The sequence below is a fragment of the Lontra canadensis genome, unplaced genomic scaffold (genome assembly GCF_010015895.1).
Source record: "Lontra canadensis isolate GAN:19392208 unplaced genomic scaffold, GSC_riverotter_1.0 scaffold39, whole genome shotgun sequence".
In the NCBI taxonomy this organism is placed as follows: Eukaryota; Metazoa; Chordata; class Mammalia; order Carnivora; family Mustelidae; genus Lontra; species Lontra canadensis.
The window spans coordinates 6,980,034-6,995,092 of record NW_022631033.1 but is presented as its reverse complement, the minus strand read 5'-3'; the positions used below and the strand labels follow the sequence as shown (position 1 = coordinate 6,995,092).

Here is a 15,059-nt window from a genome sequence, read left to right as displayed (position 1 = left end):
GCCATCTACATAGCTTTTGGTGCATTTATTATACACTGTGGCTCACCGTGGGGGGCTGTGTTTGTGCAGGGAAAGTGTGTGCAGCTGGAACTGCAGGCATGTGTGCACATTGCCTGGCCTTGGTGAGATTTGGGATTTTGTATTTGGAGGCAAGTTTATTTAATATGTATTCAGAAATGAGGGAGAATGTCATTGTGTTCTATATGAAGACGGTATTTGAATCCATAGACTTTTGTGGTTAGAAAGAGTGTAGGTAAATGTTGTATTCAAAAATTAGGAGCAAGAGACCCTCTGCTGTAATAATGGTTTTTATGGATATGTAAATGAGTCAGGAATAATTTTTTCCTGTGTTCTGAGCTACATAGTATTAAGATCTTATAAAGTTTTCCTAATTGCCACTAACAAAAAAGTTACCTGCCACCTTTCACTAAACAGCAGAGATGATTACTGAGGGCTCCCCTCCGACATACACAGCCAGCATCCCAGTTGGCGCTCGTGCTGTCATCAGGCCATCAGAGTGACCATCTTCAAAGAGCCATCCTACAGGCATTATGATTATGTAGGGCTGTGTCAGCTCCTCAAAATGGGACTCATTCTTTAGTGAAGGCATTTTTATAAGGAATGCCTGGAAAATATTTTTTCATTGTAATAATAATATAAAGAAAATGTAGATAGAAGTAATTACACTTCAATGCACTCCTTTTCACTCCTCAGCTTTCATGGGACCTAATTCTCAGCCAGGCAGAGAGATTCAGAGATGTGGGCAGATGGTAGTCTACTAAGACACCCTCTTATGGGCTTGGCTTTTCATAGGGAACTTCCAAACAAGGCACATCCTGTGTGCACCCACGTCATCACTTCGGTCAACCTCCAGCCTCCCGCAGCATTCTGTGTGTGAACCAGAGCACAGATTTGATGGAGAAGGTGTCTTGGAGGCGGGATAGTTCACACCGGCAGAACTGCATCACTTGACTTTGTAGAGAGCGGGGGATGAAGGAGAACTGAATGGGGGAGAGGCTCAGGTAGTTGGATTCCCTGACCCCAAGTCATACACAGCCCTCCTTAATCTGGGTCCAGTCCCACAGATCTGAGACCACTGAGTGAGTTCAAGTGATCTCTGCCCTGGTGGCCTGGAAGCCCCGTGGGCAGGGCTCCCCTGACTCCCTCCATGAACCCCCATGTTTACTGTTCCCCTAAGAGAATATTATCCTTCCAGGACTTAAATCCATTGAGTCCAGGTATTTAATATTTTCTAAAAAAGGTAAAAGTTGGAGAAATTTGTGTTAGGTTTTGGGAAAACCAGAAGAGTTTTTCTTTGGGAAGCGTCTTTGAGAAATTTCTGCAGCAAGAATAGCTCGGATTTAGTTTTGCCACATTCCCGCTGGCATGAACCTCAGAATTTACAGTAATAGAAAAGGAGACTTTCCACTCACGTATTTCACAATTAATATTTATTAAGGGTATAAATGAGGCGACTGAAATCTGAAAATCCAGTTTTATCGTGCTTTTTAATGTCAGAGAAGAGACATTTCAATAACATGTATATGAAAAGAGGGGTGCCTGGGTGGCTCAGTCCTTAAGCGTCTGCCTTCAGCTCGGGTTATAACCCCGGAGTCCTGGGATGGAGCCCCGCACAGGGCTCCCCGCTCAGCGGGAAGCTTGCTTCTCCTCCCACTCCCCCAGCTTGTGTTCCCTCTCTCGCTGTGTCTGTCAAATAAATAAAATCTTAAAAAAAAAAAAAGAAAAGCGAATACTTGTCCACATTTGACACAAAAGATTTAGAAATAGAAAAAAGCATAGATCAAAACATCTGCTTTTTCAAAATTAAAAATGCTCTTTTGAGTAACTCCGGAATAAAGATAAAAATGTGAAATGTAGTAACTCGGGCAACTTGCTGGATGTCACGCACATTTGTCTCAAAGGTAAGTGAACTTTACCTCTTCTCCAGACGTGGGCAGTCACACCAGTGCCTCGGCCGTCCGTGCTCACTCACAGTCCTGGGCTCGCGAAGTCCTCCTGCCGCCCCGCGAGCCGGAGGACACATGGAAGCCTCCTCCCGCGGCTGTCACGGTGCAAGGTCACATTCCGCACGGGCGAGCTCGGCGTTCACACCCGTCCCGCCGAAAAGAAACAGACATTTACCAGGTGCAGCTGCGGACGTCCCTGCCCCGCACACCGCCTGCATCTCCGAGCACAGAGGCCCCGCGCCCGGGCCGCCCTCCGAGCCCGCGGCAGCCGCGGGCACGCACGGTTTACTCACGCTGGTCTCAACCTGCTGAGAAGGAACTAGAGCCGCACTCCACGCCAGCGCCAAGCTTCACCTGAGAGCCTGACTCAAACATCCGAAGCAGAGTGGGGCACTGCCCCTCAGGACGCCCTACACGCTCACCGCGGAGCAAAAGCGCGGCCCGTGGGCGGAAGTACGTGCGGTCCGGAAACGCCTAAGGGGCGGGGCGGAGGCACGCGCACGCCCCGCCCCACCCGCGCCTGCCGTTTCCGGCCCACCCGGAAGTAGATTTCCCGGATGGAAGGGCGTCTTGGCCGGAGTGAGCTTCGGCATTTCTGAGGCAGCTCCCACGTTGATGCCCACGGCGTTGCGTCCTTCTCACCCGGAGCCCTGCGCCTCCCGAACCTTACAGCATCCCCCTCCGCCCGCCTCGCCCGCGGGGAGCCCGGCCTGGCTGGTCTGGATCCGCGTCTTTTCCTCCCGGTAGGCTGGCTCCCAGGCCGTCCGCGCCGCAACTTTTCTACCTCTGTTCTTTTCACTGTCTCCCCTCCGCACCCCGCGCGTGTCAGTCCCCACTCGCGACATGGGTCCTCGCCCTTCGCGGCACCAGGGCGCTTCGCCCTCCTGCGGCCGAATCCTGTGGACCCGGTCCTGAGTTCTCACCTTCCTCGCGTCGTCCCGAGGCCGGCCCGGCTGCTTCTCGGGCCCCACCACAGTCACCTCCTCGGGCCGACCCCGTGCTGGGGCGCTCACCCGTCCCGTCCTCTGACACCCCTTGTTCTGTCCCATCCGCTCCCACTGGCTGTGCCACCAGAAAGTGTGCTTTCCCTGGGCAGGGGCATCTTCATTCTGTTCCTGCGAATGTGGAGGTGGGGCAGGGGGTAAGGGGGAAAGAGAGAGACCAGGGAGAACCGGGGAAACAGATTCAAGGAGAGAGATGAGAAAAAGCAGGGGTAAAATTGAGGATAGAGAAGTGGGTCCGATGGGCTTAGACCAAATAAGAATGAGAGACCGTTACCTGGGCTAGAAGCAGTGGAGTAAAAGAAGAAAGTGAAAAAGGATGAGCGGAGAGGCGACAGAGTACAGAATGGGGGCGGGGGCGTCGAGCAACAGTAGCAATGGAGGCAAAAGAAGGGTAGATCCCAAATTCGGTAGAGTTTTGTTTTTAATTTTTAACTTACGTGTTCTTTTAAATGTACTATGTCAGATTCATATGACGAGATCTCAGTGGTTTTACAGTCTGTTATAACTGAAAATATTCTTTGGTGCTTGGTCAGTGATTGTACACTATTTCAGTATGGTCTTGGTAAAAATGTTGGTAATTTTTTTATGTTAACAAACTTCAGTTTAATCAGTCTAACATTCCACATCTTCTTTCTCCCTTTAGGTAATCTTTTACTGTAGTGGGCTGTGAACTAGTTACTAGTTAAGTATGTTTGTTCCCTTTGCCCTGTTTCTGGAAATGGTCAAGGCTGAGCTGAATTGTTGTGGAACTTTGTTGGAAGAGCGCCCATCTGTGCGTAATTGAATAAATTTCTCAGCTGTTTCCATTGCTGACCTTCCATATTTTCCAGTGCTACTAATTAGGTCTCCTTAATTTCATATATTTTAATAGTTTAGTGGGATGTTTTGGAAAAGAGGAATTAAATATTTGAGATTGTGAGTAAAACCATGACAGAGAAGCGGCTCTTGCTCGGGAGTATGAGATACATGATCTGAAATTTTGGGGGTAGGGATGTGAAAGGCAAACCCTGCCACACTATCCCATCCAGGCCATGTTATTCCTGTGAGGACAGTGCTGTTCCTCTCCACTGGCTTCTCTTACTGACCTCTTCACCTGCCTCAGTACACATACAGGGAGTCACAAGACAGGTTGACAGGAAAGGGTCCAGACTTTTTAAACCAAGCGTACAACAAAAATCTCTCTCCACGGAGGAGGGAGGCGGAAGTGCGTTGACTGTGTGCAGGGAGCCTGGAGGGGGAATAAGGGTGGTATTTGGGGCTTAGGGATCCAGGAATGAGAGAGAGATGAGAAGCTCAGGAGCAGGGGAAATGGAAGCATGTGCTCTGACCTTGAGCTTGGCAGGTACTAGCAGGCCCAGGGTCTGTGTCTTCAAGGGACAGTCAGCCCAGTGCATGTACTTGCTGCTGCCACAACATGTGTGGGTTCACTCGGACAGGAGAGTGTTCTGAAGAAATAGGTAGAAAAACCCATCTGTTGATCTTCCTATAGGAGCTTCGTGCTCCTGAATCCCCAGTGTTTGAGTGAACAGCAGAGACTGGCTTTGCCACACAGCGAATTCCTCCTTGTGTGTGGCGGCGGTACAGCGAAGTGTTATGTTGACTGGAAGCCTAAGAGTCATCTCCACACTCAGGAGTGACTTCTTAAGACTCATCTTGCCTGAGAAAGAAACTTTTCTTGTGTCTTTTTTAATTTCTTGATTTGACTTTAAAAACTGTTTAATTGATTTCTATCAGTTTTTCCTTGCTTCATTTAATCTTTTAATCTTTCTTTTAACTTTTACTAATTATCTTCTTTGTAAAATTTGAAATGTCAGTTTACTCTTATTTTCTCTTAGTTTGTAAAGTTGAACAATTGGTTCATTCATTTTCAAGTCCTCTCTAGTAAGTATACTTAAAATTTATACATTTTTTCTTCTTGGAAAAAAAAGACTTATTTATTTAAGAGGGCATGCACCCACTCCGGTTCCAGGGTTGGGGGTGGTGGGCAGGGCAGAGGGAGAGAAAATCTCAAGCACACTGCACTCTGAGTGCAGAGCCTGAAGTCGGGCTCAATCTCATGACCCTGAAATCATGACCTGAGCTGAAATGAAGAGTCAGATGCTTAACTGACTGAGCCACCCTGGGAGGTGCTCCTAAAGTTTATACATGTTTTCAAGATAATAACCGTGGCCTTATCCCATGGTTTGATGTTTTTCAGGAGGCTCAGACGGTCTTAGGACATCCTCACTGAGTCTCCCCTATCAGCACAGACCTGTCAGTACAGGACTTTTAACATTCAGGAGGCTCATCTATGAATTAATGTCAGCAAGAATGATGTCCATGAACTAATGAGGACCAAAAACAAAAACTGGAGTGGGATGAGATAGTGTGAGATGAGGAGAAGTGCTTGATGAATGGGCGCACTTCCTGGTGGATTCAAGGACACAGGAGGGCAACAGCTGGACACAACAGCAGCCCAGAAACTTTTTAGTTCAAATTTCAGATTGGATGATACCTAACATTTAAGTGCTAAGAGGATCTATCAAGTAGGGAGTAAAGTTATTAGTTTATAAGCAATAACATAAAATTCATGATATGACAGGAAATAACAGGACCCAAACATAAAGTTAGAGATAAAAAACCTGAGATTGAAAGTAATTCTTTTAATGGTTGAAAGCATCTGCCTCTAAAATTACCTACGTCATGTGTGAAGTAAGTTACCAATCATCTGATGAATGAAAGAGGAAAGACAAGTCTATGGAAACTAATATGTTGTAGCAAAAGTTTGAAATAGCATTTATTTTACATGGGAGTTGGAATTAACATGCAAGACCTAATAGGATTGCCAGATATTTTTGAGAAATGACCAAAATAACCTGAGATACAGTGGATATTTATTGTGCTCCTTACTGGAATTATTTTTTTGTAGAAGATTTTTTTTTTTAAGCCAGAAGATTTTATCTCTGCAGCAGTAGAAATGCCACTTAAATGTATAATTCAGTTGTGAATGAGATACTGAATAAACTATTAACTACACTGTGTTGTGTATTAACATTTCACTTCCCATTAGCCAAAAAATAAAGTATAAGGTGGGTTTCCCATTTTAATAAATGAGCTAATAAATTTTTTTAATTTAAGTTTTAGGTAGTCAACCTACTGTGCTATATTGGTTTCTGGAGTGGAATTCAGTGATTCATCACTTACATAGAATATCCACTGCTCATCATAACCAGTGCCCTCCTTAATACCCATTACCCACTTAGCCCATCCCCCACCCACCTGCCTCCATCAGCCCTGTTTGTTCTCTGTTGTTGAGTCTCATGGCTTGTTTCCCTCTGTCCTATTTTTCCTTTCTCACTTCCCATATTTTCATCTCTTTACCTTCTTAACTTCCATATAGGAGTGAGATAATAAGGTATTTGTCTTTCTCTGACTGACTTATTTCACTTAGCTTAATACACTCTGGTTCCACCTACCTTGTTGCAAGAGTTCATTTTTTTGATGGCTGAGCAGTATTCCACTGCGTATTTATACACACTACATCTTTATCCACTCACCAGGTGATGGACATTTGGGCTCTGTCCATAGTTTGTCTGTTGTGGATAATGCTGCTATAAAACATTGGGGTACATGTCCCCCTTTGAATCTGTGTTTTTGTATCCTTTGGGTAAATACCTAGTACTGCAGTTGCTGGATGGTGAGGTGGTTTTATTTTTAACTCTTTGAGGAAACTCCATGCTGATCTCCAGAGTGGCTGGCTGTACCAGTTGGCATTCCTGCCAGCATTGCAAGAGGGCTCCCCTTTTGCCACATCCCTGCCAACACCTGTTGGTTCTTGTCTTAATTTTAGCTATTCTGAACAGGTATGGGGTGGTATCTCATTGTGGTTTTGATTTGTATTTCCCTGATGGTGAATGATGTTGAGCATCTTTTCATGTGTCTTTTAGCCATTTTGGATATCTTCTTTTGAAAAGTGTCTATTCATGTTTTCTTCCTATTTCTTAACTTGGTTATTTGTTTTTTGGGTGTTTGATACAGTCTTTGTAGATTTTGGATACTACTCCTTTATATCCTATATGTTCTTTGCAAATATCTTCTCCCATTCATAGGCTGCGTTTTAGTTTTGTTGATTGTTTCCTTCACTCTGGAGAAGCTTTTTATCCCGATGAAATCCCAATAGTTCATTTTCGCCTTTGTTTCTCTTGCCTTTGGAGACGTGTCTAGCAAGAAGTTGTGGTGGCCAAGGTCGAGGAGGTTTCTGCTTGTGTTCTTCTCTAGGATTTTGATGGATCCCTATCTCACCATTAGGTCTTTCATCCATTTTGAGTTTATCTTTGTGTGTGGTGTAAGAAAATGGTCCAGTTTCATTCTTCTACATTTAATTGACCTGAGGGTTGAGGGTCCATCTCTGGGTTTTCTATTCTGTTCCACTGATCTATGTGCCTGTTTCTGTGCCAGTACCATACTGTCTTGATGATGACAGCTTTGTAATAAAGCTTGGAGTCAGGCATTGTGATGGCACCAGCCTTGGTTTTCTTTTTCAACATTCCTCTGGCTGTTCAGGGCCTTTTTGGTTTCCATACAAGTTTTAGGATTATTTGTTCCAGCTCTGAGAAATGTCAATGGTATTTTTTTTTTAAGATTTTATTTATTTATTTGACAAACAGAGATCACAAGTAGGCAGAGAGGCAGGCAAAGAGAGCGGGGAAGCAGGCTCCCCGCTGAGCAGAGAGCCTGATGTAGGGCTCTATTTCAGGACCCTAGGATCAGGACCTGAGCCAAAGGCAGAGGATTAACCCACCGAGCCACCCAGGCGCTCCCGATGGTATTTTGATAGGGATTGCATTGAGTGTGTAGATTGCTCTGGGTAGCATAGGCATTTTAACAAGTATTTTTTCTTCCAGTACATGAGCCTGGAATATTCTTCCATTTCTTTGTGTCTTTCTCAATTTCTTTCATAAGTTTTCTGTAGTTTTGGTTAGGTCTATTCCTAGTTACATTATGGTTTTCGGTGCTATTGTAAATGGTATTGATTCCTTAATTTCTCATTCTTTTGTCTCATTGTTAGTGTATAGAAGTCCAACTGATTTCTGTGCATTGATTTTATAGCCTGCCATGTTGCTGAATTGCTGTATGAGTTCTAGCATTTTGAGGGTGGAGTCTTTTGGGTTTTCCACATAAAGTATCAAAGTATCATTTCATCTGCGAAGACAGAGTTTGATTTCTTTGGCAGTCTGAATGCCTTTTATTCCTTTTTGTTTTCTGATTGCTGAAGCTAGGACTTCTAATGCTATGTTAAACAACAGTGGGGAGAGTGGTATTCTTGACCTTGGGGGAAAAGCTCTCAGCTCTTCCCCATTGAGAATGATATTCACGGTGGGCTTCTTATATATGGCTTTTATGATATTGAGGTATGTTCCCTCTATCCCTGCCCTGTGGACAGTTCTAATCAAGAAAGGATGCTATGCTCTGTCACATGCTTTTTCTGTATCTATTGAGAGGATCGTGTGGTTCTTGTCCTTTCTTTTATTAATGTATTATTTCACATTGATTGATTTGTGAATGTTGAACCCCCTTGCAGCCCAGGAGTAAGTCCCACTTTGGTTGTGGTGAATAATCCTTTTAATGTTGGATCCTACTGGTTAATGTCTTGATTTTTGACATCCATGTTCATCAGGGATATTGGTCTGTAAGTCTCCTTTTTGGTGGGGTCTTTTCTGGTTTGGGGATCAAGGTACTGCTGGCCTTATAGAATAAGTTTGGAAGTTTTCCTTCCATTTCTGTTTTTTGAAATAGCTTCAGAAGAATAGGTATTAGTTCTTTAAATGTTTGGTAGAATTCCTGTGGGAAGACACATCGCCTGGACCCTTGAGGAGATTTTTGATTACTGCTCAATTTCCTTGCTTGTTACAGTTATGTTCAGTTTTTCTGTTTCTATTTCAATTCTTGGTAGTCTACATGTTTCTAGGAGTGTATCCATTTCTTCCAGATTGCCTAATATGTTGGTATATAGTTGCTCATAATATATTCTTATAATTGTATTTCTTTGGTGTCCGTTGTGATCTCTCCTCTTTCATTCATGATTTTATTAATTTGGGTCCTTTCTCTTTTCTTTTTGATTCAGCTATGGGTTTGTTGATCTTATTAATTCTTTCAGAGAACCAGCTCCTAGTTTTGTTGCTATGTTCTGCTGTTCTTTTGGTTTCTATTTCATTGACTTCTGATCTAATCTTTATTAATTCTGGTCTCCAGTTTGGTTTGGGCTTTATTTGCTGTTCTTTCTCCAGCTCCTTTAAATGTAAGGTTAGCTTGTGTATTTGAGACTTTTCTTCTTTCTTGTGAAAGGTTTATATTGCTATTTCCTTTCCTCTTAGGACCGCATTTTCTGCATCCCAAAGGTTTTGAACAGTTGTGTTTTCATCGTTGCCATGAATTTTTTAAATTCTTTAATATCCTGGTTGACCCATTCATTCTGTAGCAGGATGTTAACCTCCAAGTGTTTGACTTCCTTCCAAAGTTTCTCTTGAGATTGAGTTCAACTTTCAGAGTACTGTAGTCTGAAAATATGCAGGGAATAATCCCAGTGTTTGGTACTGGTTGACACCTGATTTGTGACCCAGTATGTGATCTATTCTGGAGAATGTTCCATGTGCACTTGAGAAGAATGTGTGTTTTGTTGCTTTAGAGTGGAATACTCTGTATATCTGTGAAGTCCATCTGGTCCAGTGTGTCAAAACCCTTGTTTCCTTGTTGATCTTCTGCTTAGATGATCTGTCCATTGCTGTGAATGGGGTGTTAAAGTCCCCTATGATTATCGTATTATTATCAATGTGTTTCTTTAATTTTATTATTAATTGGTTTATATAATTGGCTGCTCTCAAGTTAGGATCATAGATATTTCTAATTGTTAGATCTCCTTGTTGGGTAAACCCTTTAAGTATGATATAGTGTCCCTCTTCATCTCTTACTACAGTCTTTGGCTTAAAATCTAATTTGTCTTGATAAAAGGACTGCTACACCAGCTTTCTTTTGATACCCTTAGCATGATAAATGGTTCCCCACTGCCTTACTTTCAATCTGCAGGTGTCATTGGGTCTAAAATAAGTCTCTTGTAGGCAGCATATAGAGGAGTCTGTTTTGTTTTTTTTTTACTTCATTCTGATACTCTGTGTCTTTTGATTGATTTAGTCCATTTACACTCAGTGGTTATTGAGAGATATGAATTTAGAGAGTCATTGTGTGACCTGTAGAGTTGGTGTTTCTGTTGATGTTCTGTGTCCTTTCTAGTCTTTGTTGCTTTTGGTTTTTTCTCCACTCAGAGAGTCCCCCTCAAAATTTTTGCAGGGCTGTGTTAGTGGTCACAGACATATTTAGTTTTTGGCTGTCTGGAAATCTCTCTCTCTTCCTATTCTGAATGACAGCCTTGCTGGTTAAAGTGTTCTTGGCTGCATATTTGTCCCATTCAGCGTGTTGAATATATCCTTCCACTCCTTTCTGGCCTTCCAGTTCTCTGGACAGATCCACTGTGAACCTGATCTGTCTTCCCCTGTAGGTTAAGGACCTTTTTTCTCTTACTTTAAGGATTCTTTTCTTGTCTGTGTATTTTGTGAATTTAACTATTATATGCTTCGGTGATGGCCAGCTTTTGAATTTAATGGGAGTTCTCTGTGCTTCTTGGATTTTGATGTCTCTGTCCTTCCCTAGATTAGGGAAGTCTTCAGCTGTAATTTGTTCAAATAAGCCTTTTGACCCTTTACTCTTTTTTTGTCTTCTGGGACTCCTATGATACATATGTTATTAAGTTTTACTTAGTCACTGAATTCTGTAAGTCTGCCTTCATGGTCCATTACCTTTCTTTCCCTCTTCTTTTCAGCTTATTCTCCATAATTACATCTTTTGTATCACTGATTGCTCCTCTGGTTCATCCATCCTTTTTATGACCTGATATGTGTTTGCATCTCTGTTAGAGCATTTTAAATTTTGACCTGACTAGATTTTAGTTCTTTTGTCTCTGTAGTAGGGTATTCTCTGTTGTCTTCTTTGCGTTCTTCAGGCCCAGCTTGTATCTTTATAATCATTGTTTTAAATTCTGGTCCAGACATCTTACTTATATTTATGTTGATTAAATCCCTGGCTGTGAGTTCTACCTCGTGTTCTTCCTTTTGGGGTTATTGTCATTTATTCCAGAAAAAAAATGAAGAGAAAAACAACAACAAAAAAACAAAAAGAAAAAAACAAAAAAAGCAAAAGAAAATAACTAGCTCCTCGGTCTGTTTTGTTTTGCCTGTTAAAAGAATCTAGAATCCAGAAGAAAAAAATAAAATGAAATCAAAGTGTGCAAATATATACACACACAAATGCACACACACACTTATGGAGTATACAAATAATAATAAAAGGACTTGGAAAATAGGAAAAAATGAAAAAGAACAGAAGTAAAAAGGAAGCTCAATTCTATTTCCATTAGAGCTGAAGCTTTGCAGCACTCTCTGATCAATAAACTTGGTGAGACCTGGCTGTCTGTTCTAGTCCTCTGGGGGAGGGACCTGCTGGGCTGATACTCAGCCATCTTGTTTCAGTGGAAATGCCCCTCCAGGATGCTGGGTGGGCAGGGTTAGGTGTACCAGGCTCCAGCCTCCACTATGTGTCCCTGTTTTGCTCCCTGAAGGCTTTCGGCACTGATGGGCCAGATGAAGATGGCTGCACCCTGCTCTCTAGCCTGGGAGCTAAAACTTCAAGCTCTTCAGTGAACTTTTACAGAAGAGGAATCAATTGACCTATTCGTGACCCTGGTTTCCATCTGAACCCTGCACTCACCCTGCCCATGTTCAAGCCTTTTTATCTTTGACATGTGACTGAGTTTCAAAAGTCTGAATTTAAAAAAAAAAAAAAAATCAAATTTTAGGGACTCCTGTGCTGTGGACCGGTGCTGTTCCTGGGCAGGTTGGGTTTGAGGGGAGATGTTAAAAATTATGAAAGGTTGGATTTGAAAGGTTTTTCTATTATAGTATTAATTTGAAGGATACATTTGTTTTGGTTTTGTACTTCCTTCATATTAAAGCTTGTACTTTGTTCCTTTGCTTTCCATTTTGTGTATTGCTAGAAGGTAAGAGGCAAGAGAGGAGGACTGTTTTGGTTATGTTAACTTATAAATTTTTATCTCCCTAGCACCTAGAATAGTCTGGCCCATCACTGGTGTTGGGATTCTAGGGAGCTCACTTAATAACATCATTTTTCCAGATTGCAGCTCTGAAAGGGAAAGAAAGGTGAATGGGTATAGATATCAGTCATTTTATTGGCGGATTTGTTGGAGAACGTGGTTTTGGTATAGAGAAAATAAATGTTGTATTCAGAACTAAGCAGCTATGTCCAAATAATGCGGAAAGGGTTGAGAAATCTTAATGTTTAGCAGTGCTCTAAAAATATTAAGTAGTGTGTGTCCCTTTTTTTCTCTTTGGCACAGTCTCCGTGCCACTAAATTATTGCTGATTCATCTGTGTATTATACTTACAAATCTTCTCTAAATCCATCTCGTGAGAGTTGAGGAAGAGTTCACTTGGTTATAAGATTAAGGGTCACAGTTGGTTTCCCTAAAGATTTTGTAGGCCTTCTTCATGATCACATTTTGTTCACTGAATATCATCTCATATCTCGCTTGAGTTTTTACAGTGATCCTCAAATCATTCATGTTTGAATTATAGACTCTTTGGGGCACTTTTATTTTTTATTGCTTTATATGTGATTTTCCAAACTGCATTTCCACAAACTCACAAATTCTTTTTTGTATGCTTTAATACTTTTTTGTTGAATTTATGAAATTATTTTTTGTCATATCATTTCCTTTGTAGTCTTTACCAGTAACATAGATTTCATAGGTTGTGGGTGGGCTTGTCTTTCACAGCGTTGAATGATTTTTACTTAATCCTTTTCTCTTTAGCTCATTTTAAGCCTGTCAGCAATATTAATGAGTGGTTTTACAGCAGTGTCTCTTTTTCTTTTTTGTACCTCCCAGTGTGGTCTCTTTTAAATGGTTTTTATTTTATTTTTGGAAGTTTGGGAGCTTTGCCAATTCATTTTTCCTTCTTCCTTTTAATCTCTTTCATCCTTATAATTCTGCTTTGAAGTCCTATTTTTATTTATTTATTTGACACAGAGAGAGAGAGAGAGAGGGAGGGAGAGCAGCAGGCAGAGGGCGAAGGAAAAGGGACCCTCAGTAGGGAGCCTGACTCGGGGCTTGATTTCAGGATTCTGGGATCATGACCTAGCTGAAGGCAGATGTTTAATAGACTGAGCCACCCAGGCTCTCCTGTTTTTAAGGTTTTTAATAATTTGTTGTTTATCCATTACTAAAATTATTAGATAATTCTTAAATGTTTTGCTCTGAGGCAAAGGATTCTTTGAGTATTAATATTCATTTATTTTCTCACTCCTTCCTCTTTCTTTTTAATAGTTAACTGTGTTAGTTATTTTTTTCATGCCATTTTCATTGAGTTGGACTCTCCTTAAACCCTATGAATGCATGATTGTAGTTTGCAGAGAAATACATGTCAGGACCTCTTCCTGGCTCAAAATGATGACTGCTTAACACAGGACATTTCAAAAGTTTGTGAGATCTAGCTGGCATTTTCGATAATCTAAGAAAATATCAGCTATCGAGAAGCTGCTTTTTTATTTACGGTTTTCATCCACTCATGACCTTTGATGTGTACCACTTGGAAACATGGACAAAACACAGTGATACCTACCTAAAGTCTTCCTTCCCACTCACAGGACTTTCCTGTTTCATGTGTATAGGGATTCCCTACATATCCCTATATTTTCTTTGAAGAAAAATTCTAAATGTAAAACATAATTTTACATTTCAATCTAAATTTGCCTTGAAGGCAAAACCTAACATAATCCCCTAACCAATGTGATATTAGCTTCCCTAGATTTTCCCTCTCTCCCCTTGGATTCTCCCATATGTTCTGGATAACTCAGTTGGTAAACCATATTTTATAGAGTATATTTTAGGCATTGTTGAGTGTCCTGGATGTTGGTATCTTTCCCCAGTTACCAGATCCTCGCATTAATATATGGTTTCTCTTTCAGATCTGAGTCAAAGCTCTGTCTTCTCCACTGGGTGACTCAGAGGAAAAGAAGAGGATACGGTGCCCAGAATCCTGCTTTCACCTCTCCAGACACTTAAACCATTCTCCAGTTCCTCAGGCCCTTCAGCTCACCCAAGAAGTCAAAAGGTTCCATTTCTTCATCACAGTACATGCATACAGCCGGCAGAGAGCAAAGTTTGGTTATCACCTTGGCACTGCTTAGCTCTGTGATGCTGAAGACATTCTCATTTCTGTGCATTACAGAAGAGATTCACATTTCCAGGTGTGGACCTAGGGAGGGGTGTTCTCACTGTGTGAAGGGCAAGTACCTCAAAGCTCAGGGAAAAGGCGGGTGTCGGGGGATGTGGAGCCATAGGGCCCAGTCCAAGTGCCCTACAAGGGAAAATACTGGTACAAGAGCTGAGGGCACAGTTGGAACAGGGTATCCACCCATCTTCTGGCCTTGGAGCCGTGGAGGAGGACAGCAAGGGGCCAGGTGTGAAACTGTGGGTGCTCTCATCAGCTTTGGAGATGAATGTCGGTTTTCTTCCTCTGCAGAGTTTGTAAGCTTTGGAAGATGCTAGTTGAGCATTCTGCACTATGGAGACATGTACCTGACACCTTACAGGGTATGTATGTATGGACTTGTATTTGGGAAAATGCTTGAGGGTATCTGCTTTATATGGATGGCAGTTTTTACACAGAACCCATGCTGGCCTTCTCAGAGGGTATATATCTGGTGGCTCGTTGGAGCTTTGATACTGTTCAAGAGCCCTGAACATTAATCATTCCGCCGTGCAATTCAAGTTGAAGTCAGTAGATTTTAGTCCTTTGAGCATGATAACGTTTGGTTATTGCAGGTAAGGCTTCTCTCCTGGCGATACATGGGATCAGGATTCTTGTCACTGAGTGTGGGATGCTACTCACAGTGTGGGAGCTGAGGCATAAATCTGAAATCATTCCAGCTTTGATTAAAGGAAGTTGGGAAGAGGTGCCCCCACCTGACTAAACTAGAGTTA

General features: G+C 42.1%; 1 protein-coding gene across 1 annotated transcript in view; it reads left to right on the top strand.

The window, feature by feature from the left end:
- Nucleotides 1–2,680: 2,680 nt before the first annotated feature.
- LOC116874837 (zinc finger protein 705D-like) overlaps nt 2,681–15,059 on the top strand; it is a 29,126-nt gene continuing 16,747 nt past the window's right edge. Inside the window, exons 1-3 of the mRNA XM_032869823.1 lie at nt 2,681–2,710; nt 14,042–14,323; nt 14,599–14,669. The gene's annotated coding sequence lies outside the window, so the exon portion shown is untranslated. The remainder of the gene's footprint in view (nt 2,711–14,041; nt 14,324–14,598; nt 14,670–15,059) is intronic.